Consider the following 25,348-nt stretch of genomic DNA (forward strand, 5'->3'; position numbering starts at 1 on the left):
GCTGAGTGTTTTCAACATAAATGGGTGTTGTACTTTATCAAATGCTTTTTCTGCATCTATAGATATGATCATGTGATTTTTGTCTTTCATTTGTTTAGGTGATGTATTATATTTATTGATTTGCAAATATTAAACCATCCTTGCATCCCTGGGAGGAATCCCACTTGATCATGGTGTATGATCTTTTTGATGTATTGTTGGATCCTGTTTGCCAAAATTTTATTGAGGATTTTAGCATCTATGTTCATCAGTGATATTGGGCTGTAGTTTTCTTTCTTTGCTGTGTCCTGACCTGGTTTTGGGATTAGGGTAATACAGGCTTCATAGAAAGAGTTTGGAATTTTTCCCTCTTCTTGGATTTTCTGGAATAGTTTGAGGAGGGTAGGAGTTAGTTCTTCCCTAAATGTTTTGTAAAATTCGCCTGTGAAGCCATCTGGCCCAGGGCTTTTGTGTGCAGGGATATTTTGGATTACTGTTTCAATTTCCTTCTTTGTTATTGGTCTGTTGAGACTTTCTACTTCTTGATTCAGTTTTGGAAGGTTATATGTTTCTAGAAATCTGTCCATTTCTACTAGGTTGTCAAATTTCTTGCCATAGAGTTGTTTGTAGTAATTTCTTATAATTGTTTGTATTTCTGAGGTATCAGTCGTGATTTCTCCTCTTTCATTTCTGATTTTGTTTATATGGGTCTTCTCTCTTTTTTTCTTAATGAACCTGGCTAGATGTTTGTCAATTTTGTTTATTTTTTCAATGAACCAGCTCCTAGTTTTGTTGATTTTTTGGATTGTTCATTTCGTTTCTATGTCGTTTAATTCTGCTTTGATCTTGATGATTTCCTTTCTTCTTTTTGCCCTAGGCTTTGTTTGTTGTTGCTGTTCTAGTTCTTGTTGCTTTATGGTTAGGTTTTTTATTTGAGATTCTTCTAGTCTTTTCAGATATGCCTGTATTGCTATGAACTTCCCTCTTAGGACTGCTTTTGCTGTGTCCCATAGGTTTTGGGCTGTTGTGTGTTCATTGTCATTAGTTTCTAGAAATTTCTTGATTTCCTCTTTGATGTCATTGTTAACCCATTCGTTATTTAAGAGCATGTTATTCATTTTCCATGAGTTTGGGTGTCTTTGATTATTTTCCCTGAGGTTGATTTTTAGTTTCAAGGCATTGTGGTCTGAAAAGGTGCTTGATATGATTTCAATTTTCTTGAATTTGTTGAGGCTTGTTTTGTGTCCTATCATGTGGTCTATCTTTGAAAATGTCCCATGTGCCTTTGAAAAGAATGTATATTTTGCTTCTTTGGGGTGAAAAGTTCTATATATATCAATTAAGTCCATGTGGTTTAGTGTGTTGTACAATGCCTGTATATTCTTGGTGTTTCTTTGCTTGGATGATCTGTCTATTGTTGATAATGGAGTGTTGAAGTCCCCTAGTATGAGTGTGTTGTTGTTAATATCCTTCTTGTGGTCTTCTAGTATTTGCTTTATGTATTTGGGTGCTCCTATGTTGGGTGCATATATGTTTATCAGTGTTATATCTTCTTGATGAATCGTTCCTTTAAGTATTATGAAATGTCCTTCTTTGTCTCTTTTTATTGCCCTTGCTTTGAAATCCGTTTTGTCTGATATGAGGACTGCTACCCCAGCTTTTTTTTCAGGTCCATTTGCTTGGAAGATTTTTTTATATCCCTTTACTTTCAGTCTATGTAAATCTTTTGTTTTGAGGTGTGTTTCTTGTAGACAGCAACTATGTGGGTCCTGTTTTCTTATCCATTCCGTTACCCTATGTCTTTTAATGGGAGTATTTAATCCATTTACATTTAAGGTTATTATTGACATGTATTTATTCATTTCCCTTTTGTATCTCCGTTCCTCTACTCTTTTTTTTTTTTCTCTTCCTTTTTTCTTAGAATATTCCCTTTAAAAATATGGAACGCTTCACGAATTTGCGTGTCATCCTTGCGCCGGGACCATGCTAATCTTCTCTGTATTGTTCCAATTTTAGTATATGTGCTGCCGAAGCAAGCACCCAGTTATCCTTCTTAATGCCTGCACCATTGCCCCTTTTCTCCCCTTCCCTCTCCCAGCTGATAACCATTCAAATGACCCCATACCTATGATTCTGTTCCTATTCTGGTTTGCTTAGTTAGATTTTGTTTTTATTTTTTAGATTAAGTTATTGATAGTTGTGAGTTTGTTGTCATTTTAATGTTTATAATTTTGATCTTTTTCCTAAGTAAGTCCCTTTGACGTTTCATATAATAATGACTTGGTGATGATGAACTCCTTTAGCTTTACCTTCTCTGGGAAGCACTTCATCTTCCCTTCCATTCTAAATGGTGGCTTTGCTGGATAGAGTCATCTTGGTTGTACTTCCTTGCTTTTCATCACCTTGAATACTTTTTGACAGCACCTTCTTGCCTGCAAAGTTTCTTTTGAGAAGACAGCTGACAGCCTTATAGGAACCCTTTTGTAGGTAACTCTCTGCTTTTCTCTTGATGCGTTTAAGATTCTCTCTTTATCTTTAACCTTTGGAATTTTAATTATGATGTGTCTTGGGGTGGTCCTTTTTGGGTCTAGCTTGTTTGGGACTGTCTGTGCTTCCTGAACTTGTATGTCTTTTTCCTTCACCAAATTTGGGAAGTTTTCCTGCACTATTTTCTCACATAAGCTTTAAATTCCTTGCTCTTCTTCTTCTCCTTCTGGCACCCCTATGGTTTGGATGCTGTCACATTTAAAGTTGTCCCAGAGGTTCCTAAGCCTCTCCTCATGTTTTTCAATTCTTGTTTCCTCATTTTGTACTGATTGACTGTTATTTTTTTCCTTATGTTCCAAGTCATTGATTTGAACCCTGGTTTTCTTCCCTTCACCTCTGGTTTTATGTGGATTTTCCTTTGTTTTATTTAGCATAGCCTTCACTTCTTCTCTTATGTGTTTGCCATCTCAAACATATCTGTCAAGCCTGTGAGCATCCTTATCGCCAGTGTTTTGAACTCTATGTGTTAGGTTCGTTATCTCCTCATCTGTTAGGTTGGCTCTCTCCTCGTCACTTAATTCTCCCACTGGAACCTTGATCCATTCCCCCTTTGGGTCATACTTCTCTGTCTCTTCATCTTGACAGACTCCTGTGTTTGTTTGCCTCTGTATCTTAGGTAGAGCTCTTGCACCTGGTACATTGTAAGGGGCAGAGCTTTAGGTATTCATCAATACAGACCAACCCGTTTCACCACTTTGTGGTGCTGTATGTGGGGGAGGGGTCCGAGAGGAAGCAATGACAGTTGCTGAGCACTCTCTCCTTTTCCAGGCACTTCTCCCACTTCTGTATGGGACTTACGCCTCTCTAGCTGTTGCCCTGGTTGTGGTTCCCAGAGTGGGTGGGTCTGCAGACGATTTAGGACTGTGGGGGCCCTTTAAACAAGTGGACTCTGCTGAGAGACTGGAAGTTTCTTCCTCTGCCCCAGCCCCCACTGTTCTGCATAGTCAGAAGCAATGGGTCTTTATTTTCCCTGGTGCTAGGACTGTGAGCTACATGGTCTGGTCTGGTGCTGGGAGTGCTCCCCAGGTGTCCCTCTCGACTTTTCAAAATGTGTGACTGCCCTTTCCGCCAGCCTGCCATTGATTGCCATCAGTGCTGCCGCCACCGCACCACGTCCTCTCCACCCTGGCTTCATCCCTCCTACTTGTCTGGATGAGTATTTCTTCTTTATATCTTTGTTTGTTGGACTTCCATGCAGCTCAATTTTCTGGAACTTCTGGCTGTCTCCAGTTTTGAGGTAGTTTTATTCCTTCTTAGTTGTGACGGGAGATGCAGCATGTCTGTTTAGGTCTCCATCTTGGCCGGAAGACCACATAGTTTTGTTTTGATGATCACATTGATTTACATTTCAACTAGCATAGCGCATATGAGGCTCTCAATTATTGGCAGCTGCTATTTCAACTATGAACATTTTTATTGTTATTTAACACATTTCTCTACACAGAGGACGTGTCACGTTCCTTACATCATACACTTTAGTTTTAGAAATATTATAGACAGCTTTATTTCAATAGACATATTATTAATACAGCTAGTGAAGTGGATGCCATTGAAGGTTCTGGAGCTGAGAAAAAGTTGATACCACAGTCTTCCTGGTGTAGAGAATCAGGGACATTCCTTATGGCATTTCCCAATGACTAACTGGTCAGTCATTCATCAAATATGTATACTTAGATTCTTACCATGTCCTGGGCACTGTTCTGAGTGGTGGCTGTCCACCTTGATCATCCAGGGTTTATTAATTTATCAAGTTTTTTACATGGGTCAGAAATAAGCAGAATAAGGTAACCAAACTTCTCTGTGGTTGTTTTAATCTGTTATCTTCAACAAGGAGGGAGAACTATATAAACATTACTGGAATTTAAAAATTCTCCACATAGAGAAATTGAGACCCTTTTTCATGTCATTGCACCTTGAGCCGTGACTTTTTGCTAGAGTAAAATCTAACTGAGCCTTCAGTGTTTCGATCTGGCCAGCACATTGGAGCGCCTGAACTGTTACATGCCATAACATGTACAGTTCAATTGGTATAATCTATCACAGGATTAGGTGAGCCTGTGCATATTTGGATTAAATTCAGGAGGGAATGAGTTAGGGAGTGACTCCTTGTATGTCTGAGAGCCAGTGTCTGCACCAAACTGAGTGGTGGTAGGAGGTACAGAAACAGTGAAGTCAGGTAGTAGAACTCCTGCGCTGCAAGTGTTGCTTTCAGATTTTGTAGATGGGGAAAATGAGGCTTAGAGAGGACAAAAGTTTATGCAAACTATTTAACCTGTTAGTGGCGTGCCTGCCTTGAATGCACCTAATATATCCCCTTACTTGGGCCTTGGTGTTTGGCTGTTCTCTCCCTGGAATAGTTTTCCCATTGATATTTGCAGGAATTACTCGCTCACTTAGATCTCTAGTCCTAATCCTTAAAGAGTTCTCCCCCTCGCCATTCTCTAAGATAGCGCTCTTTTCTATCCCTCCTTATTTCTTTATCCTGCTTTATTTTATTTTTAACTCTCAGCACCACCTTATATTGTATTCTATGTATATTGAAATATATGTGTATTTGTTTCTGTGTTTGACTCTTCATGTAGAATGTAAGTGTCACAAAGGCAGACCCTTTACAGTATTCCCTCACTTATCGTGGGTATTACCTTCTAGACACCCCCCACCCTGCGAAGTAGGACCCTTACATTTATTCTACACTCTTAAATTTACGTAATTTTAACAACCTACATATACAGTACAGCAAAATCCCACGATATAGCGAAAAATCCGCGATAAATAATTGAATATAATATTTAAAAAATCCTGCGATACAGTGAGGCTGCGATAAGTGAACTGCCATATACAGAGGGAATATTGTATTCCCTTTACAGCTTTATTCTTAATTCATAGAAAATTCCTGGTATGTAGTAGGTGCTGAATAAATATTACTTAAGTTAATGAACAAACTTGTTTGTTAATAAGGTGTTTGTGTCTATGATTACCCAAGTATATGCTGGTTGCCAAGGATACAGTTATAAATAGGTTACAGTCACTCTTGTCAAGATCTCATTTTCTAGTGGAAGAGAGACAAACTGGGAAACCTTGTGTTATATGCTGTGATAGAGATATGAATACGGTAATATAGGAACACATAGTCTAGAAGGGTCTCTAGCCTTAGGGATCAGAGAAGGTATCCTGGAGAATCAGATATCTGAACTGAGTTTTAGAAGGAGCTGGAAAGAAGCAGCTTGAGGGAAGCACAAGTGAGGTAGGGCTTGGCCGGGGAGGCCTACCAGGCTGAGGGAACTCCAAGTAGAAAGGTCTAGAGGAGCAGGGCAGAGCTGGTTAGGAGTTATGTGCTTGAATGAGTAGATCTTAAAGTTTTTATCGAAGTCGAGTATATACATTTTTAGAAATAATGGTGAAATAACCAAATATATACTTATTTATTTGACTACCTTTAAGTCGCCTATCATATAAAGTGATATATGGAAAATGACTGCTTTTTCTGCTGTAATCATTTCAAAGCACCTTAAACTCTTAATGTGTATCTTCCATGTCAATATTGTCATAAATAGAACAGCTTTGGGCTTATCATATTAACTTTGCTGGGGCCATTCATTTATTCATTAATGAGCATTATAGAGCAACTGCTTTATGCCAGAAACACTGAATAAAAACCCTTACACTCAAGGATGGAGTTTACATTTTCACTGTATGTGATAATAATTTTTAGATATGGATATGTTACTTAAAATGTTATTTCTACATATATCTCTCTGCAAAGAATAAGGCAATCATTTTTGCTCTTTCCTGTTTCTTCTGATCATTATACATGCCCATATTTCCAAATAATGTTCATATACTGATGTAATTGGGTTGATCAGTTTTAACCATTCTCTACTAATTTCCTGTCATCCTTTGTTTAGGATTTGGTGCTGTTTTCCCACTATGCCCTTTATGTCCCATCCCCCCTTTTATTACTCCCATAAAGTTGTATTGTTTTCTCACATCACTATTCATTATTTATATTTTATGAATATGCAAATATTATTTTCAATTGGGAATTGTTATGCAATATGATTACCTTTTATTTTTCCTGAAATATATGGTGACTTGTTTATTCCTTTGTTTAGTTTTCACTGTAGCAATTGCAAAATTTTCTACACAATCAAAAAGCCCCTGAACACAGCTGTCCACAAAAGTTGGTCATGTGCAGGAACACAACTTTTCTGAGAGAGAGAGAGAGAGAGAGAGAGAGAGAGAGAGTGTGTGTGTGTGTGCGTGTGTGTGTGTGTTTTCATCTATCTAGATGGATTACTCTGCAGGCTGCCCTCTAGGTCTTCCTGAAACTTCCCTTTACTCCCTTATCCTGGGTATTCCCTTTGCCTTTTTTGAGTCATTTTCCCTGTTGCCTAGATTTACAATTTTTCTCCTTCTTGGGTTTTTCCTTGTTTTAGTGGAACACATTCTCTAATAACTACTACTACTACTACTACTGCTGCTGCTGCTTCAGGTTAAAAAGAAGGTATAACAGCCAAGTGCACTGTGATGACAGCCCTTAACAAACCTGTTTTTTGAGTCCTACGGCTCCAGTCTGAACAGGATTGCCCCCCTGGCTGATACATATCTCTCATCCTGAGCTCCCTGTTATCATTTGGGGACTTCCCTTCCCCTTGCTTCTAGGTTGAAGCTTGTTTTCTATGACCTCATCCTTCTATTTTTTTGATAAGGCATCTCATTTTGATGAAGCACGTCCTCCAATAATACCCTGAGAGGTGGTGGTTCATGTGAGGAATATTTTCTAAATCCTTGGATTTGGAAAACTGTCTTTTTACTCACCCACCCAACTGATAGTTTGAGGAAAGAATTTTAAGTTTTTAGAGCCTCTGCTCTGTTGTCTTAATTTCTGGTGAAGAGTGTGAAGCCATTCTTATTTCTCATGTTTTTATTACAATGATGCACTTTGATTCATGTCAGTTTTGCCCTCTGTGCTGAGAATTTACCTTCTTAATCTGGAAGTTCAAGTGCTTTTCTGGGAGATTTTCTTGAATTATTGTTGATTTGCTTTTCAGTTTTCTCTGCTCATTCTCTAGTTTTCCAATTAGCCAGGTATCGGACTGACTAGTTAGTTCACTAATTGATTTTTTGTTTCCTTTTTTTGTGTCCACATCACTTTCTTTTTCTCTCTACTTTCTGAGGGATTTCTTGAACTTTATCTTCCAAGCCCTCTATGCAGTATTTTATTACGACTATCCTATTTTTAGTTTTGAAGAACATTTTTTGTTCTTTGAATATTTTTATAGCTTTATATTCTTGTTTCATGTTGTTTCTTTTATTCCTCAGCTATATTAAAGGACGGGTTTGTTGCTGTTTCTCCACATAATCTGTTGCTTCCAAGTTACCTTTTTCTATTTTGATTTTTCTTTCATATTAGAGGCTTTCTCACTCTTTGACAGTCCTTATTTGAATATATCTATATGTAACTATATATTATCTAAATATATTGCCAGGGCCCAGGCCAGGCTGCCCCCAAATAACCCATAGCAGCATATTGATTACTCTCAATTAAAGTTACTTGACAAGCAGTTGGTTCAAGGTGGGCACATTGGCAATCCTATGTCTCCTTTATTGCAGGAAATAAATCTCCCTGATGAAAGGTGCCCTTCTTGCTCCAGAAAGAGCTATGAGAGATACCTAATGGCTATAGTTAGGAATCCAGGGATGAAAAGCTTACATAAACAAACCTCATTTGTCCTTTACTAATTTACTACCTGAGCCCAAATTTTGTTTAGAGTCCTCACTAATAAGTACCCCAAACTAAAGTTCATTTGTCCTTTCATTTCTTCACAAATTTATTGTTTCTTTGTCTACAAAGTATAAAAAGCTGGCTGGCTCATCATTTCAGGAACAATATCTATGATCTCTTGTGCATTCATATTAAATTGTTTTTCTACTCTAAATGTGGTCTTGTGTCAGTTTTTTTATTAGTCCAGTCATACGAGCTCAAGAATGGTAGAGGGGGATTTCCTTATTCCTGACAATATGCATATACATATATTCATAACTGAGGATTATTGTAGAATATGATTATATTTCCTTCCTTTAGTTTTTCCTAAAGCTAATGATTTGTTTGCTTAATTACACAGTGCTTAATAATAAATTTTACATACCCAGCTGATAAGTTAGTCATACAAGTTGCCTACTAATTATATACACACATATATATATCTATAGTCTAGAAAAAGTCCAGCCCTTGTTAACATAACAAAAATGGTTTGCGTGATATTGATGTTACCTGGCAGCCAAGGAGAGTGGACTGGAATGTGCGTGCATGAACAATGACTGTACTAGTCAGTTGGGGCAGTAGATGCTGTTGAGTGAGCATGTGTACTGTGTGGCCATTGCATTCAAAATGACTGGGCAAGTAGACAGTCCTTGTGTATATACTACTATATATGCCTGCATATACATATTGGTTCTATTATATTCTCTATATAAATTATTTATTTTAAACATGTGCCTGTATACACATAATTGTTATATATATACTCATGAGACCTGTCCAGAAGGTATCCAGCCTTGTACTATGAAAGAGACATTTATTGAAGATACAAGATACAAGAAACATTGTACATAAGACAAACACCTGTGTTCCCTTCAGAGTAGGCACCTTGGGGCCTCACACAGTTCTCCCAGTCACCACCAGCTGCCCTGTTGTATTTTCCTGAATCTCATTGATGGTCTGCAATATCTTTCCCTTCAAAGATGATTTGAGTTTTGGGAAAATCCAGAAGTCTCAAGGCACCAAATCGGGGCTATAGGGGGGTCCTGAGTCACCTGGGTGTTTTGATGTTCTGCTCACTACTGCATGAGACATGATGCATGAGAAGGTGCATGCTCTGATGAAGCTGCCAATCACCAGTTGCCCATAGCAGTGGCCTTCTGAATCATCCAGATAGTTTCCTCAGAGGAATGTTTGAGCGTAATTCAAAATTTGATGCAGATTTGTTGCTCTTCACTCAGTCGTTTTGAATGCGATGACCACACAATATATATATGCTCACTCAATGGCATCTACTACTCCCACTGACTAGTACAGTGTAGTTGTCATTGTTCACGCATGAGCATTGAAGTCCACTCTCCTTGGCTGTCAGGTTACGTCGATGTTGTGCAAACAAAGTGTTCTCATTATATTAACAATGGCTGGACTTTTTACAGACAGACCTCATATATGCACAAGTCAAAACTAATGACTGAAATTCTGAATTAGTTTGATATTTATATGAGCTTGTTTTACATGCTCACTTAAGAAATTCTTATTTAGATTTTGATTTTTTTCTTTGCTACGGGCTTTAAATGTTTGCTGTGTAATTTGAATAGAATTAGACAAAGTAATATTAGAACTAAATTTCAAAGATAAGTAGTTTTCTTCAGAAATGGTGACAATTGGATTAAAGCAAAGGTCCAGGCAAGAAGGAATTCTGCATTTCTACAAACTCATTTCTGTATGACACTCAGTTAATGCATTACAATTATTAAGATCCTCTATAAAACAGTTTAATGACTGCGTAGTCTAATGAAATTAAGCTCTTCTACAGAATTTTCAGAAGTATCAAAAGCCCTTTTCTAATGAAAACCCAAATGATTTCTGAGAATTCAGAGAACTACCCCTACCATATTTCTTTATTTACAATGTGTTTTGCATAATTTATGTACCCAAGGTAGTAATTTTTTTCTATTGCTACTTTTAAAAAATTAGAGATATAACTTTATTAAAATGGTTTTTCAGTTTCTTCTCCGATTTTTGCCTTTCAAGCTATCTTTTGTCTGCATCTGTAATAAAATAATGGTCAGAGCCATAATTTTATTACATCACTGGATCCTCATTTTCAGATAGGAACCAAACCCAAATAAGAAAAGCTGTACCTTGCTCTTGGGGATGCCTCCTAAGATTACAGACTGTGATAATTTGTTTAGTGGGAAAATAATGAATTTTCTTTTTCTTCTTCAACTTCATTGACTTTGGTTTTCTGCTCTGAAAGTACTGGATTCTTTGACCTCTTTTTTCCTTTAAACTCTTCGTAGGTTTTTTTTTTCCGGAAATGAGAAAATTCTGAGCCACTATTTTTAGTCTGTATTAAGAAAAATTCTCCCTTCTAAACAAATACCCTCGTCGAATGTATTAACCTCAGTCATCATTTTTTTTCTTGGTGATTCCCCCACCCCTACCCCTGAAATATGTTGATAAAAATTGGTTTAAGAAACATTGATTGTTTGCTTTTTAATCCCAAACGTTTTCATGATAGAAAACAAAATTAATTGAATGAACTCAATTCTTTCTAATTTTGAAAGGTGGCTTAGCATCAACTTTGAGGACTGCTTAGGGTAAGGTCAGGAAACATATGCAAATCACATCTTCCTTTGGATTTAACAAGATTTTGCCCATGTCCCTGGTTGTCTGATTTCATATACTCTTTTAAGGATGATAAAGCTGGCTGGATATGGTATGCCTGTATAGTAACTGGCAACAACTTTGTATATTTTGAGTAGGAAGTTCTTTCAGGAGGCATAGGTAGTAAAATTTATGTTGTCTATACCTAAATCAGGCTCTCAATTTCAGCATTTTGAATACATTCATCACAAAAATATTATTTAACAAAATCATTGTGCTTTTCATTGTAAGATGCAAGATTGTGTTTTCTCTGCTTCACATCTGTGGTCATAAGAATGCATATGAAAAGGGAAGAGTCTTAGTGTGAATGATTACAAAGGTTTTGTGGGGTTTTTTTTTGTATTTTACTTCATCCTCTGAAAAATTTGCTTTATTTCCAGCCTGATCTTTTATTTCTCCTGCTGAGGATGAATACATAACTCCAGAAAGAGTGAGAAATTTATTTGAGAATCTTTAGAGAAATTAAAAATAAAATGAGGCCTGGAAGTTTTCAACCAAAAGGAACTCCTAATTTCATGGGCATAGGATGGTAATACATATACACAAACAACTGAAATTATAAGCCAGAATAGATCTAAAAACTGCAAGGAAGTTATTAACAAAGAAAAAAAGGAAAGCAAACTTAAATTTTTTGGGTTCCATTTGCTTCTAATGATATATTTGATGCTTCTCTATAAGGTAAATATTAACTTCTTATGTCATTTTATCAAGTGGAGTTTTTTAAAACTTAAATTTAGCATTTAAATAGGGAAATAAAATTATTTTGGGAAATTGTATCTATACTTGTGTGGTTATCTCATACTTCTGCTGATCTTAATTTTTTTCTCTCTGAACTATGTGAATATACCCAGGAGATGACCAGGCTAACAGGACCTTGCCTTGATAAGCCTTTTATAACTTTGTTTTCATTTTAAAATGGATCCTGTTCTGCATAAGCAGTATCACTGGGTAATGACTACCTGTGTGGGTATTTTTTTTTTTATCTTAAAGTAATAAAATTATATTTTTAAAATTTCTCCTAATCTACACATATGTGATAGTTGCTTGTCAGTTATCCTTAAAACATTCATCTAGAGATTGAATATTTAAACAACAGTGTTACTATAAAAGGATTGTTCAGTACTTTGTTCGAAGTTTAACCAATTTTTCAGGACACGTATGTGTGGAATGCCTGATATTGTAACATAAATTACTACAAAACATGTAGACCAGAAACCAGAATTCTGAGTTAAGTGAACCTTAGCCAGGAGCATAAACATCCCTTTCCTGTGTTGCCACATAGAGGTCAGTGATGCTAAATTTATTGCGGTACAGCACACTTAGGCATATTTTTCAAACTTATGTTAACAGAAGCTGATAGCTACCCTTTGGCCATGTTTCAGAGCTTTCCCACCTGTGTACTGGAACACATTGAAAATAGTCATAAATATAATAGAGGGTTGCCTTTTAGTACAATTCTAGGATGTACAATTTACATCTAGGCTGTATGAAAGATGCCCCCCTGGAGTAGTGTGACATGACAGTGCTATCTATACTGCATTATGGAGTACAAACTGAAGGGGTTTGGGCCATCAGTATAGGGTTTGAAGAAAGAATTTGTGACTTTACAATATGTGATTTTGACATGGAAAAACATCAAAGTATTTGAAAATTCAATTATATTAAGGGTACATTTATTCCTTAAACCTAACATTTCCCCTTTCTTTTATTAACAGATGGCAGTAGCAGTGGCAGGCCAGTCTTAAAAAGTGGGGAGGGACACCTGGGGAGCATTCCTAGCTCCTGACAACCTCATAGCTCATGGTCCCAGTGCTGGGGAAAATCAAGCCTCATAGCTTCTGACTATGCAAACCATTGGGGGTTGGGGCGGAGGAAGAAACTGCCAGTCTCTCAGCAGAGTCTGCTTGTTTAAAGGGCTCCCATGGTCCTAGAACATCTGCAGACCCACCTACTCTGGGAACGATAGCCAGGGCAACAGCTCGAGAGGTGCCAGTCCCATATGGAAGTGGGAGAAGTGCCTGGAAAAAGGGGTAAGTGCTGAGCAAGCATCATTGTTTCCTCTCAGACCCCTCCCTCACATACAGCACCACAATATGGTGAAATGGGTCACCCTGTGCTGATGAATACCTAAGGCTCTGCCCTTATAACATAACAGGTGCAACAGCTCTACCTAAGACACAGAGGCAAACAAACACAGAAGCCTGTCAAGATGAGGAGACAGAGAAGTATGGCCCAAAAGAGGGAATGGATTAAGGTTCTGGTGGGAGAACTAAGTGACAAGCTAGCCAACCTAACAGATGAAGAATTCAAAACACTGGTGATAAAGATGCTTACAGGCTTGACAGATATGCTTGAGTATGACAGACACATAAGGGAATAACTGAAGGCTATGCTAAGTGAAACAAAGGAAAATCCATATAAAACCAATGGTGAAGGGAAGGAAACCAGGGGTCAAATCAATGATTTGGAACATAAGGAAGAAAAAGTCAACCAGTACAGAATGAGGAAGCAAGAATTGAAAAAAATGGGGAGAGGCTTAGGAACCTCTGGGACAACTTTAAGCGTGCCAAGATCCAAATCACAGGAGTGCCAGAAGGAGAGGGTGAAGAGCAAGAAATTGAAAACTCATGTGAAAAAATAATGATGGAGAACTTTCCAAATTTATCAAAGGACATAGACATACAAGTCCAGGAAGCATGGACAGTCCCAAACAAGCTAGACCCAAAGAGGACCACACCAAGACACATCATCATCATCAAAATGCCAAAGGTTAAAGATAGAGAGTCTTAAGGAAGAGAAAAGCTGAGTTACCTACAGTGGGTTTCCTATAAGACTGTGAGCTGATTTTTCAAAAGAAATTTGCAGGCAAGAAGGAACTGGTAAGAAGTATTTGAAGTGATGAAAAGCAAAGACCTACAACCACAATTACTCTATTCAGCAAAGCTATCATTTAGAATAGAAGGGCAGATTAAAGTGCTTCCCAGACAAGGCTGCAGGAGTTCACCATCACCAAGCCCTTATTATATGAAATGTTAAAGGGACTTACTTAAGAAAAATAAAATAAAAACTATGAACGTCAAAATGACAACAAACTCACAACTATCAACAACTGAATCTAAGAAATGGAAACAAAATCCAACTAAGCAAACCAGAATAGGAACAGAATTATGGGTATGGGGATCATTTGGACGATTATCAGCTGGGAGAGGAAAGGGGGAGAAAAAGGGCAATGGTGCAGGCATTAAGAAGCATAATTGGTTGGCGCAGAATATACAGGGAGAATTTAGAGATAATATAGGGAAGAGTGAAGCGAAAGAACTTATTTGAACGACCCTTGGACATGAACTAAGGGGAGTGGGGTTGCTGAGGGAAGGAGGGTACTGGACAGAGGGGAGCAAAGGGGAAAAAAATTGAGACTACTGTAACAACATAGTCAATAAAATATACTTTAAAAAATTACAATTATAGAAAAACCATCACTCAGAACTGGCAGAAATTGAGTTTAGGGGAAGTCTGACAGCTACAGAATCAAAGAAATCACATCCATCCAAGACTGATAGGAGGAGCAGTGATGTGGAATGCGCTGGTTGCACATATGTGATGGATAAAAATTCGGGATGGATATCTCAAGAAAAAGGAATCCCAGCCCGACACGAGGACCCACAGCTCAGGGTAGCATTGTCAAGAAATAATTCCCCATAACTTCTGGCTGCAAAACCCAGCAGAGATTGTGTTGGTGGAGGAAACTTTTGGAGACCCAAGCAGTTCTCCTTAAAGAACCCACACATAAACTTACTCAGACTCACTGCCTGTGAGCTCCAGCACTGGGTTAGCAGCTTGAAAGGCACCAGTGGCAAACAGAGAGGAATTGAAGTTGCTGGCATCAAGTCGAGAGCTAGGGGACAGCTTTTTCCCAGACAGAAAGGTGGGCACAGCCACAGAGCTGGCAGGCAGGTGCCATATCTGAGACTCCCTCAACCTGTCTAACATTGTATGGCCTGCCCTGGAAATACCCTGAGGCTCCATCTCACCCAACTTACAGTGTTAACATTAGCTTTTCTATGTGAATGGCTGGTCTTGGCTCAGGCCTCACAACTTCCTAAATCCTTTCAAATGAGCAACAGCTGGCCTCTGTGAGCCCTTAGCCCCCTTACCTCTTGCTAAGGCATGACATGGCACTAGTAGTAGCCAGCCTTGATTCACAGCTTGGCTTCACCTGGGATTTACAAGTACGGTACAAGTAGTAACTATCTCAGGCAGGGTGGCCCTGTGCAAAACAGGTGGGGGCTGACATTGGCCTGTACCACCCAGGAAATCCTCAGACCTGTGTATTCAATGGACAGCTACAGGTCATGTTGGAGCACCACCATCCTGCCCCTGCACAACTGTTCCACCATGGAGGGTGGAGATTGGTGGTCAGTGGTCACAGTGAATCCTTCCAAATGACTGGCCTGTGTAAATCCCTCCCATTGACCTGCCAACAGCAACCAAGGCTCGACTACACAAGGAGGGTGTACTCAGCCCACATGAAGGGCACACCTTGAATAATCATCTTGGGTGATAAGGGAGGCTGTGCCACTGGACCCTACAGGTCACCTACTACATTAGGCCACGATACCAAGACAGGGACTCATAACAGCTCTACCTAATACATAGAAACAAATACAGGGAAGCTACCAAAATGAGTAAAGAAATATAACCCTGATGAGAGAATAGATCAAAACTCCTGAAAAAGAACTTAACAAAGTGGAGATAAGCAATTTCTCAGATGCAGAGTTCAAAACACTGACTACAAAGATACTCAAGGAACTTAGTGAAGACCTCAACAGTATGAAAAAGATCCGGTCAGAAATGAAGGCTACACTAATTGAAATAAAGAACAATTTATAGGGAAGCAGCAGAGTGCATGAAGCCAAGAATGAAATCAGTGATTTGGAACATAAGGAAGCAAAAAACCAATCAGAACAACAAGAAAAAATAATCCAAAAAATGAGGATAGTATAAGCAGCCCGTGGGACAACTTCAAGCATTCTAACATTTGTATCATAGGGGTGTTAGAAATAGAAGAGAAAGAGCAAGAAATTGCAAGTCTATTTGAAAAAATAATGAAAGAAAACCTCCCTAATTTGGTGAAGGAAATAGATATGCAAGTCCAGGAAGCACAGAGTCCCAAACAAGATGGATGCAAAGAGGCCCACTCCAAGACACATCATAATTAAAATGCCAAAGGTTAAAGATGGAAGAGAGAATGCTAAAAACCAGCAAGATGAAAGCAGTTAGGTACCTACAGGGGAGTCTCTATCAGGCTCAATTGATTTCTCAAAAGGAGCTTTGCAGGCTAGAAGTGACTGGCATGAAATATTCAAAGTCATTAAATATTCAAAGACCCACAGCCAAGATTGCTCTGCACAGCAAAAGGTACCATTTAGGAACAAAGGGCAAATAAAGAGCTTCCCAGACAAGAAAAAACTAAAGGAGTTCATCATCACCAAACCATTATTATATGAAATGTTATAGGTACTTATTTAAGACAGAGAAGGAAAACTCTGACTCCAAAAAACCTCCGCTGCCTTGCGGCATACCTCTTCAGGGGAAAGGCTAAGGGAGTAAACCCCGACAGAAAATCCGGAGCCGGAGTCCCTAAGGCGGTTTGACGTTGTAGTCAACACCGGCAACTCCTGCGGCGCACCTGAAGCCAAGCTGTATGGACTCCGTCTTTCCCTTGGACCCTTCAGCTGCGAAGAGAGGGGGGGTCTGCTGCTTGGGCAACAGCAGACCCTCCATATCACCCTGCCCAGGCTCTGTAGCTTCAGCTTCACTGGAGAGGACACTCCAGCGTCATCGTAAGATGTCGATTCAACACGGGAGGAGACAGATACCGTGTCACTCCGAGTCGGACTGCGCAGCCATTCTCGGCGGTGCAGATAGACTCTTAAGAAGCTACACCATCGTCTCTCGAGACGGACGGCTGCCGACGACGACTTATTTAAGAAAAGATCAAAACTATGACAATAAAATGGCAATAAATATATAACTGTCAAGAATTGATTATAAAAATCAAACTAAGCAAACAAGAAGAGACAGAATCATAGATATGGAGAGCATTTTGATGGTTGCCAGATAGGATAGGAGTTTGGGGGAATGGGTGAAGAGGTGAGGGGATTAAGAAGTACAAATAGGTAGTTAACAGAATGGCCATGGGGATGTAAAGTACATTATAGGAAATGGAGCCAAGAACGTATATGCATGACCCATGGACATGAACAATGGTGTGGAGATCACTGGAGGGAGTGTGGGGTGCTGGGTGTAGGGGAGAAAGGGGGAAAATTAAGACAAGTGTCATAAGATAATCAAAAAATACAATAGAAAAATAAAAATGGAAAAGAAAAAGAAAGCTTCTTTGGAAGAATACTGTGTGTTCATTGAATTGTAGTGTTTTCTGGATATACTCTTGATATTGAAGACTTTGCATATTTCTGTCAGTGCAGATCGTAAACAAAGGCCTTGTTTGTAAGATACCTTGTTTCATGTTTTTCTGCCACAGAGCATATTTCATCCTCAGTAGTTTGTTTTGGTATCTTTCCACAAAACAAATAGTGTTCCTTCAAGAATGACTTTAAAATTTAAAAAAAATTTTAATACCATTTTTAACAGCTTGATATTCCTTAATATAATGGAAATTCTTTTGATTTAATCTTTTGATTAGTGTTGTCATCTAACATCTAGATGACGATAGTACCTTTAGCTTCACTGACTCCGTATAAAATAAAATGTTGATAATATGTAACTGATAAAATAAGTGACTTGCAGTTTATGTGAGGTATCTTAATTGCATGACCTTTAGTTCTTGAGTTCAGTATAATACTCTTGTAATCGAGCTCATAAAATTTCCAAGATTTTAAAATTCACACCTTTTTATATTTAACATGGATGCATTATTGGAAGATTTCAGCATGTTTTGCTTGATACTTCTGCTTAACTTGATAATATTTACATGAAATAAGACATTTAGCTGCAAAAAATAAGAGTTGTTGGTGTATTCAAATCCAGATTTGGTATAATCTTCATCATACTGCCTAATTATAAAAAATGTTTTATTTGTGACTGTTATCTGAAGACGTTCTAGATTTAAATTTTTTTTTCCCAAATAGGGAAAGAGATCTGTAAATATTAAACCTACTTAAATATAAAGTGCTGAAGGAGGCTGTGTGATTATGAATTTAGACTTTTGGTCTAAAAAAATTAAATTGCCTCTTTGCTTAAAAAAGTTTTAACACAGAGTATTCAAAAATTAAAAAAATAGCATTAGGAAATACTGAAGTATTTCAACAAAATTTATAAATTCACATAATATAGTTATTACAATTATAAGATAAAATATTTTTTAAAAATATAATTTGAAACTCTAAAGGCCCTTACTCCGTTTAATTGTATTATTTTTAGAAGCAAACATTTTCTTACTTATCAAATTCCTTTAAAAGTCAGACTTTGGTTCACTAATAAAGCATAAATAATAGTAAATTCATAAATAGTTGATAAAGTTCATACAGTCAGTTAAATTCAATTGAGGAATACTAGTATAAGAAGCTAATTATATCAATAGCAAAGATAGTAATATTAGTGGTAGTAGTAAAAATAACTAGTACTGCCTTGTACATTAGTAAGAAAAATTGTGAAGAATGAAAGCAAATTAAATGAAATAAGAATCAAATATTTTACATGTGTGTGCTAAACAAAACGTTTAAATTATAAACTTTGTGACTAAACTAACCCTACCGACTGATTTAGACCTGGATCTGAGATGTGATTCTGTGTAGAACTGTGTAGCCACTTGGTGGGCAGTGCTCTGCATGATGTCTTATTTGTCAAAATGATAACTAAGCAGTTAAGAAACTTTATGAAGGGAGACACTTAAGTAATGTTCAAATATGATTTTTGAACAGTAGTTTTAAAAGCTTAAAATTTTCTTTTTGGTGACTTGCAGCATCCTGGTTGGGAATCTCTACTCTGTAACATGTCGTCCCTCAGTGGATGGATGGGGGAGTATGTGTGTATGTCCATAAGTATTGGGTTGGCCAAAAAATTTGTTATTTCTGTATGATGACTCTAGTAGTGCTTAGTTGTTTTTAACTTCATTCAGAACAATTTTATTAGATTATATTATGACAGCTGTCATAGCAGCATACATTAAAATAAACTTATCAAAATTGGTGACTTTTTGTACAGCTATTTTAATATTGAAGATGGAAGAAAATATGCAAAATTTTTGGTATGCTTTATTATTTCAAGAAAGGTAAAAACACAGCTGAAATGCAAAGTAGAGATTTGTGTAGTGTATGAAGAAGGTTCTGTGCCTGATTGAACATGTCAAAAGTGGTTTGAGATGTTTCTTATTAGTATTAACATTTTGTTCAAATAATTCTTTGCTGTGGGGCTGTCCTATGCATTGGAAGATGTTTAGCAGCACCCCTGGCCTCTACCAATTAGAAGCCAATAGTGGGAGTTAGCCGATGTACTCAAAATATCCAAATCAATAAAGTCATTGGTGAAAATGATAAATGTCTTTTATTTTACAGAAAAAACATAACGGACTTTTTGGCCAATCTAATACATGCACACATCATGTGCATAAAATTGCATATTCTTTACATTAGTCATATATTTTTTGAAAGCCATTGTTGACTAAAGCATACTGTTTTACAAAGCAAGATTATAGGAAGAAAAAAATACGCTCTCTTCAATCTTAACTGTATTTGAACATTGTACTGTGCAGTGACCCTCTATATTCCTTTCAAAGTATCATAGTTTATTTTACCAAGTACTGGAAAATGAAGATGTATTTTTCCTAAAATATCACTAAACTCTTATTTGAGCATAGGCTTGTTGCATTTTTGTCTCCTCCTTTGCTGTTGCTGTAGTTGGCGTGTAGTTAGTTCTCAATAAATACTTGTTGAACTGAGTTACTGAATATTTGAGGAAACATTAAACAGTAACACAACCTTTCTAAATAAAATTTGAGACAGTTAATGATCCAAAGATTCCTGTTTGCATGAATTTAGAGGCCTGTAGGGCCATGTATCATTGTAATACAGAAGTTATGTGTAAGGCTTTAGGCTTAAACAGTGAGTAATGTGAGAATGAATTTGGGCTTTATATGTGCGTAACATAAACTACACCCTTTTCCTATTTTTATTTCAAAAACATGCTTATGAGATGTATTATTAAGAAACTGATTTTATAGGCACCAATTGATTTCAGTGACAAGTAATGTCTTGTTTGAGGACTGCTGAATGACTCGATCTGCCAGAATATCCATTGGGCACACTTGCTCCCCTGGTAGCTCCCTTGGAAGAGCAGAAGTTCTGTTCTCAGCATCCTATGATGCTCTCATTTGTCCTCCCTCCTCTTCCTTCCTTCCTTCCCCCAGCCTTCTGCCTGCCCTGTCTCCCTTCTCTTCTTCTTTCTCCTCCTCTTTTTCTTTTGCTTCACTAAATCCCTAGTTATTAAGGAAAATTTATATTTGATGTGTCCTGTTCTTTTAGGAGCAGGCTGTCAGTTAAGTGACCTAATGTTAAGCCGCTAAGCATTTTAAAGGACTGATGGGTTTACATATTAACTTACTGCAGGGATTTTAACAAAGGAGGAGCCCTAGAAACAATGCTATACCGCAAAGAGTTTGTCACTGTTAGAATGCCAGGCATTTTGGTAGGCGAAGGTACAGTGTGTGACTGATATTTAGGAAGATACAGCAAAGCACAAAACTATCATGTGGAAGCCTTTGAATTGTGTAAAATGTACCAAATGATTTTTCATTTTAGCTGCTTCATGTAATTCTTTGCAATAATGATTTTGGTGCTTAATTATATTTGTTATTGTTAATATATTTAATCTCTATATTGAAGTTATAATTATTTATCTACCTCACTTTATGGTCAGGTTTCACAGTGATAGCCACATACATTTTGGGAATTTGTAATACTGAGGATTTCAGAAAGCTCTTTCAGAAAGTATAGAGTGTGCTATTCTTTCTACAAAAATAATTTTGGGTGGTTCTGTAATTTAGCAATGTAAACAGATATGTTTTTAGGCTAAGTTGCGTTTATTAATAGAGTTTTTGTGGAAGAAATTGTCTAAAAGAAACTAACATTAGAATAATGTCTTCCAGGATGAAAACGTTTTCAGGTTTGTTTTCTGTTTCATATACTCACACCTTAGATTATCTTTCAGTTTTTAGTAGCTTGAATCCATTTTGAGTGTTTTTGGCTATTTGTTTTATAAATTTAAGTTTTCTGCTATAAAATGCAGCTGCTAATCCTTCTAAATAGTAAGGAAGAGTAAGTAAAGACTTTCCAAGTTGGCTTGGCTCTGTCTCTCAGTAGGTGGACAGCAGAGGATAGCAGGTGAAGTAGAGGCAGAGACCCCCTTTTACCAACATACAGAGTTTTAGGTCCAAAGTGCATATGCCTGACTTACACAGCATTTTACTGTTTAACAGCCTTTATTTTTATAAACATTTAGTATAGTAGAGGTATTCTCATTAGACCTTATATTACGTGGTGGAGTATGGGAAATCTGGTCACCAGTAAGTGGCACTGTGCAATCAGTGACTCCCCATTCCTAAGGTTTATGCTGAATTTGGAGGTTTATTTTTTTGTTGTTTTTTTTTCTCTTTGGCCATAGAATTTCCATGCTTATTTGAATTGCTTTGATTTCATAGGATATGGCCAGTAAAATAGTTTTTTTGTAAAAGCTTTTCTTGTATGTAGGTTTGGTATGAAGTCACCACCTTCTATAAGGCTTGGTCAGGTTAAGGTTAGATTGTATGTGAGCACTAATTGTCTTGAACATAGGTGAAGGTGAATGTGTTTTTACTTTTACCACACAATGCTTCGTCTTCCCCTCAGTGGAGCAGACAGATGAGCCTCAGGGGTTCCTTATTTTAATTGCCCATACCTTGGAAATAATGTCCTTTATCACTAATTCTAATTAGAAGTTTGTTTTATATGTAAGCATTTTAAGTTGTTTGCCAAGCAGATAAGATGTAAGACTTAAGAAGTGCCTATATCTTAAAATATGATTCATAATTATGCTAATGACAAGATAAATCTGCTCATAGTTCTTTGTAATGAGTAAAAGCCTAGTTTTAAACCATCAAACCTAAAAGTTCTTCCATAGCAAAGGAAAACATCAACAAAATAAAAATACAACCCACAGAATGGGAGAACATAGTCACCAATACATCTGATAAGGGGTTAATATATAAAACTTATAAAGAACTTACAAAACTCAGCACCAAAAATACATCAAACTAAAAAGCTTTTGTACAGCAAAGGAAAACATCAACAAAATAAAAAGACAACCCACAGAATGGGAGAACATATTTACTGGCACATCTGACAAAGGGTTAATATCCAAAATTTATAAAGAACTTACAAAAGTCAACACCAAAAAAAAAAAAAAAAAAAAAAAAATCAAAAAATGGGCAAAGGACCTGAATAGACAATTCTCCAAACAGGACATACAGAGGGCCAATAGATATATGAAAAGATGCTCAATATCACTAATCTTCAGAGAAATGCAAATTAAAACCACAATGAGATGTCATCTCACACCTGTCAGAATGACTATCATCAATAAATCAACAAACAAATGCTGACCAGGATGTGGAAATGCAGATTGGTGCAGCCACTGTGGAAAGCAGTATGCGGATACTTCAAAAAATTAAAAATGTATCTGCCTTTCAACCCGACTATCCCTCTTCTGGGAATATAGCCGAAGGAACCCAAAACACTAATTCGAAAGAACGTAAGCACCACTATGTTCATTGCAGAGTTATTTATAATCACCAAGCTATGGAAGAAGCCCAAGTATCCATCAGTAGATGAGTGGATAAAATAACTATGGGACATTTACACAATGGAATATTACTCATCCTTAAAAAAAACGTTCCACCATTTGTGACAGTATGAGTAGAACTGGAGAACATTTTGCTAAGTGAAATAAGCCAGTCAGAGAAAGAGAAGTACTATATGATTTCACTCATGTGTGGAGTCTAATAAACAAACTGAACTAACAAGCAAAAAAGAGACAGACTCATAGACAGCAGGATGGCAGCTAATCAGAGGGGAGGGTAAGGGGGAAGGATTGAACAAAAAGGAAAAAGAACTCATGGACATGGACAACAATGTGGTGATTGTGGGGTAAGGGGTTATAAGGGGACTAAATAATAATGTAAAGGAAATACGATAAAACTGCAAATAAAAAATATTTAATTTTAAAAATGGTTTAGTCCTATTCTGTATCATGGGTATCTTTACATCTTAGGTTGGTAAACATCCAGATTTTGGAGTGATAGCTAAGTGTTATACTGTGTAAATAAATGTTAATCCATTGACTCATGCCTCCCTAGTTGGGGAGGCTTCTTAACTAGTGAATACTAGGCTCAGCAAATCTCTGACCTAGCTGAATATCAAATCCTCAGGAATTTTAAAACTGAGTACCTTTCTTGGTCACTCTTTTCAGAATCTGGAAATGGTATAGGTTAGGTTTTCATTATCGCCATGTTTTTATTTATTTATTTATTTATTTATTTATTTATTTATTTACTGTATGGTTGCCTCTCACTCGTGCCCCCAACTGGGGACCTGATGTGCAACCTAGTAATGTACCCTGACTGGGAATCGAACCTGTGACACTTGGCTCGCAGGCTGACGCTCAATCCACTGAGCCACAGCAGCCAGGGCTTTCATTATCGTCATGTTTAAAAGGCTTTTTAAAGATTGCTATTAGTCACGTATAGGAAACTCACTGTTTTTTAATTCTGTAAAAATGATCATACTTGCCTTTTAGTGACATTTTGTCTGTTTGGTTTTAGTCTTGCACAGCAAGTTGAAGTCTGCTGTGGAAATTTCTTTTGAGCTTCCTTTTCACACAGCACTGAAAAGCTTGAGTTAGAGGTGACTGGAACCATGACACTTTATCAAATCCTAAGAGACAACAATAACTAAGGAGAAAAACACAAGAGACAATCCAAAGAACAAAAGGTAGATAGTATCAAAGACTTAGAGACTAGGTCAGAAGATAAAATAAAAATAAAATATGGGATGTTCAGTTACACGTTAATTTTAGTTAAGTAATGAATATTTTTTAGTATAAGTATGTCCAAAATATTTTATGGGACATACTTATATTAAAATTTGAGATAGATAATGATAAATTTGATACCAAAAATTACCTATTTTTTAATCTGAAATTCAAATCTAATGTGACAGCCTGTAGCATTTAATTTGGCTTCCCTGCCTGGAAGCCCACTGGTGCATAAGGGGGGATGGTATGTAGCACTCAACTAAACTAGCCCTGGGAACAGGGTTTGTTTTAAAATAACTTTTTTGTTTGTTTGGGAGGGGGGCGGTTTGTTAATTATTGGAAAGCTAACTTTAATGTCATGAAAACTAACTGATAGAATAGACTCCCATTTGCTTTTCCCTCATGGGGAAAATTGTTATATATTCATTTTTGACCTCACTTGCTAAGCAAACGTGCTACCTAAACATTTGCTTTTACTTATCAGCAGTATTCTGTATATGAATTCAAAATTGCTTTTAGAATCCAAAAGTCGAAAGCAAATATTTATGTCCCTCTAGTCTAGGTGTTCAGTTATTTTAATGTTAATCATGAAGAGGTCTTTTATCCATTTAATCTTCCCAAATCCTTGAATTTGCTAATATAAATATGTTTTCTGTGATGTCTTAGAGGTAGCATAGTATTTTTTCAGGCTAACTTTGGAAGGTTAAAGAAGGAAATAAATATGAAATAATTTTCATTGTTGAGGGAGTGATGTAATCCTTGCATATTTTTGTCTAAGTACATGGAAATCTATGCAATAATCAATGAGATATTTATTTGAAATAAATTATTTTAAAATTGTTGCAGCTAAGATTTCTGTTTTAGGTACAGGCTAGAATGTTGTTATTTGTTAGAAAAATATTGTTAGGTATTACAAGACATTAGTCTTGATCTTTTCTATAAAGTTTTCCAGTTCAGGCCTTGTTATTGGGAAGCTGAGGACTGAACAGGAGTGCTACAGTAGCTGCCTGCATGGTAGCCATTCTCTAGCTTCCTTAACAGACCCTCAGTTTTAGTCAGATATCAGGGCCCAGGAGAGGTTGTAGTCCTTGAGTCCCAAGGGTGACTTGATTGGTCAGTCATGATATTCCCTTTCCCTTGCCTCAGTGATATTTTGAGGAATGGACATGTGACTCATTTCTGGACAGTGATGTGTGAAGGAAAAGCTGCTGGAGGTTGTGCCATTTCTGGGAAAGTGTTCTCCTTACTTGATCCTTTTTTCAGAATAAAAATATTTTCTTCAGTCTTTGGTTATTGTTCTGTGAG

The 25,348-nt window shown here is 37.1% G+C and overlaps 1 protein-coding gene and 1 non-coding gene across 11 annotated transcripts in view; one reads left to right on the forward strand and one right to left on the reverse strand.

Moving 5' to 3' along the window:
* Nucleotides 1-25,348, forward strand: part of CADPS2 (calcium dependent secretion activator 2) — a 689,394-nt gene that overhangs the window by 131,386 nt on the left and 532,660 nt on the right. The window lies entirely within an intron of this gene.
* LOC150001950 (U6 spliceosomal RNA) lies at nucleotides 1,913-2,019 on the reverse strand. Its single transcript, XR_016513250.1, has one exon. It is a non-coding gene; the product is annotated as a U6 spliceosomal RNA (small nuclear RNA).

Source organism: Furipterus horrens, unplaced genomic scaffold (assembly GCF_987537825.1).
Source record: "Furipterus horrens unplaced genomic scaffold, mFurHor1.1.pri manual_scaffold_9, whole genome shotgun sequence".
Taxonomy (NCBI): Eukaryota; Metazoa; Chordata; class Mammalia; order Chiroptera; family Furipteridae; genus Furipterus; species Furipterus horrens.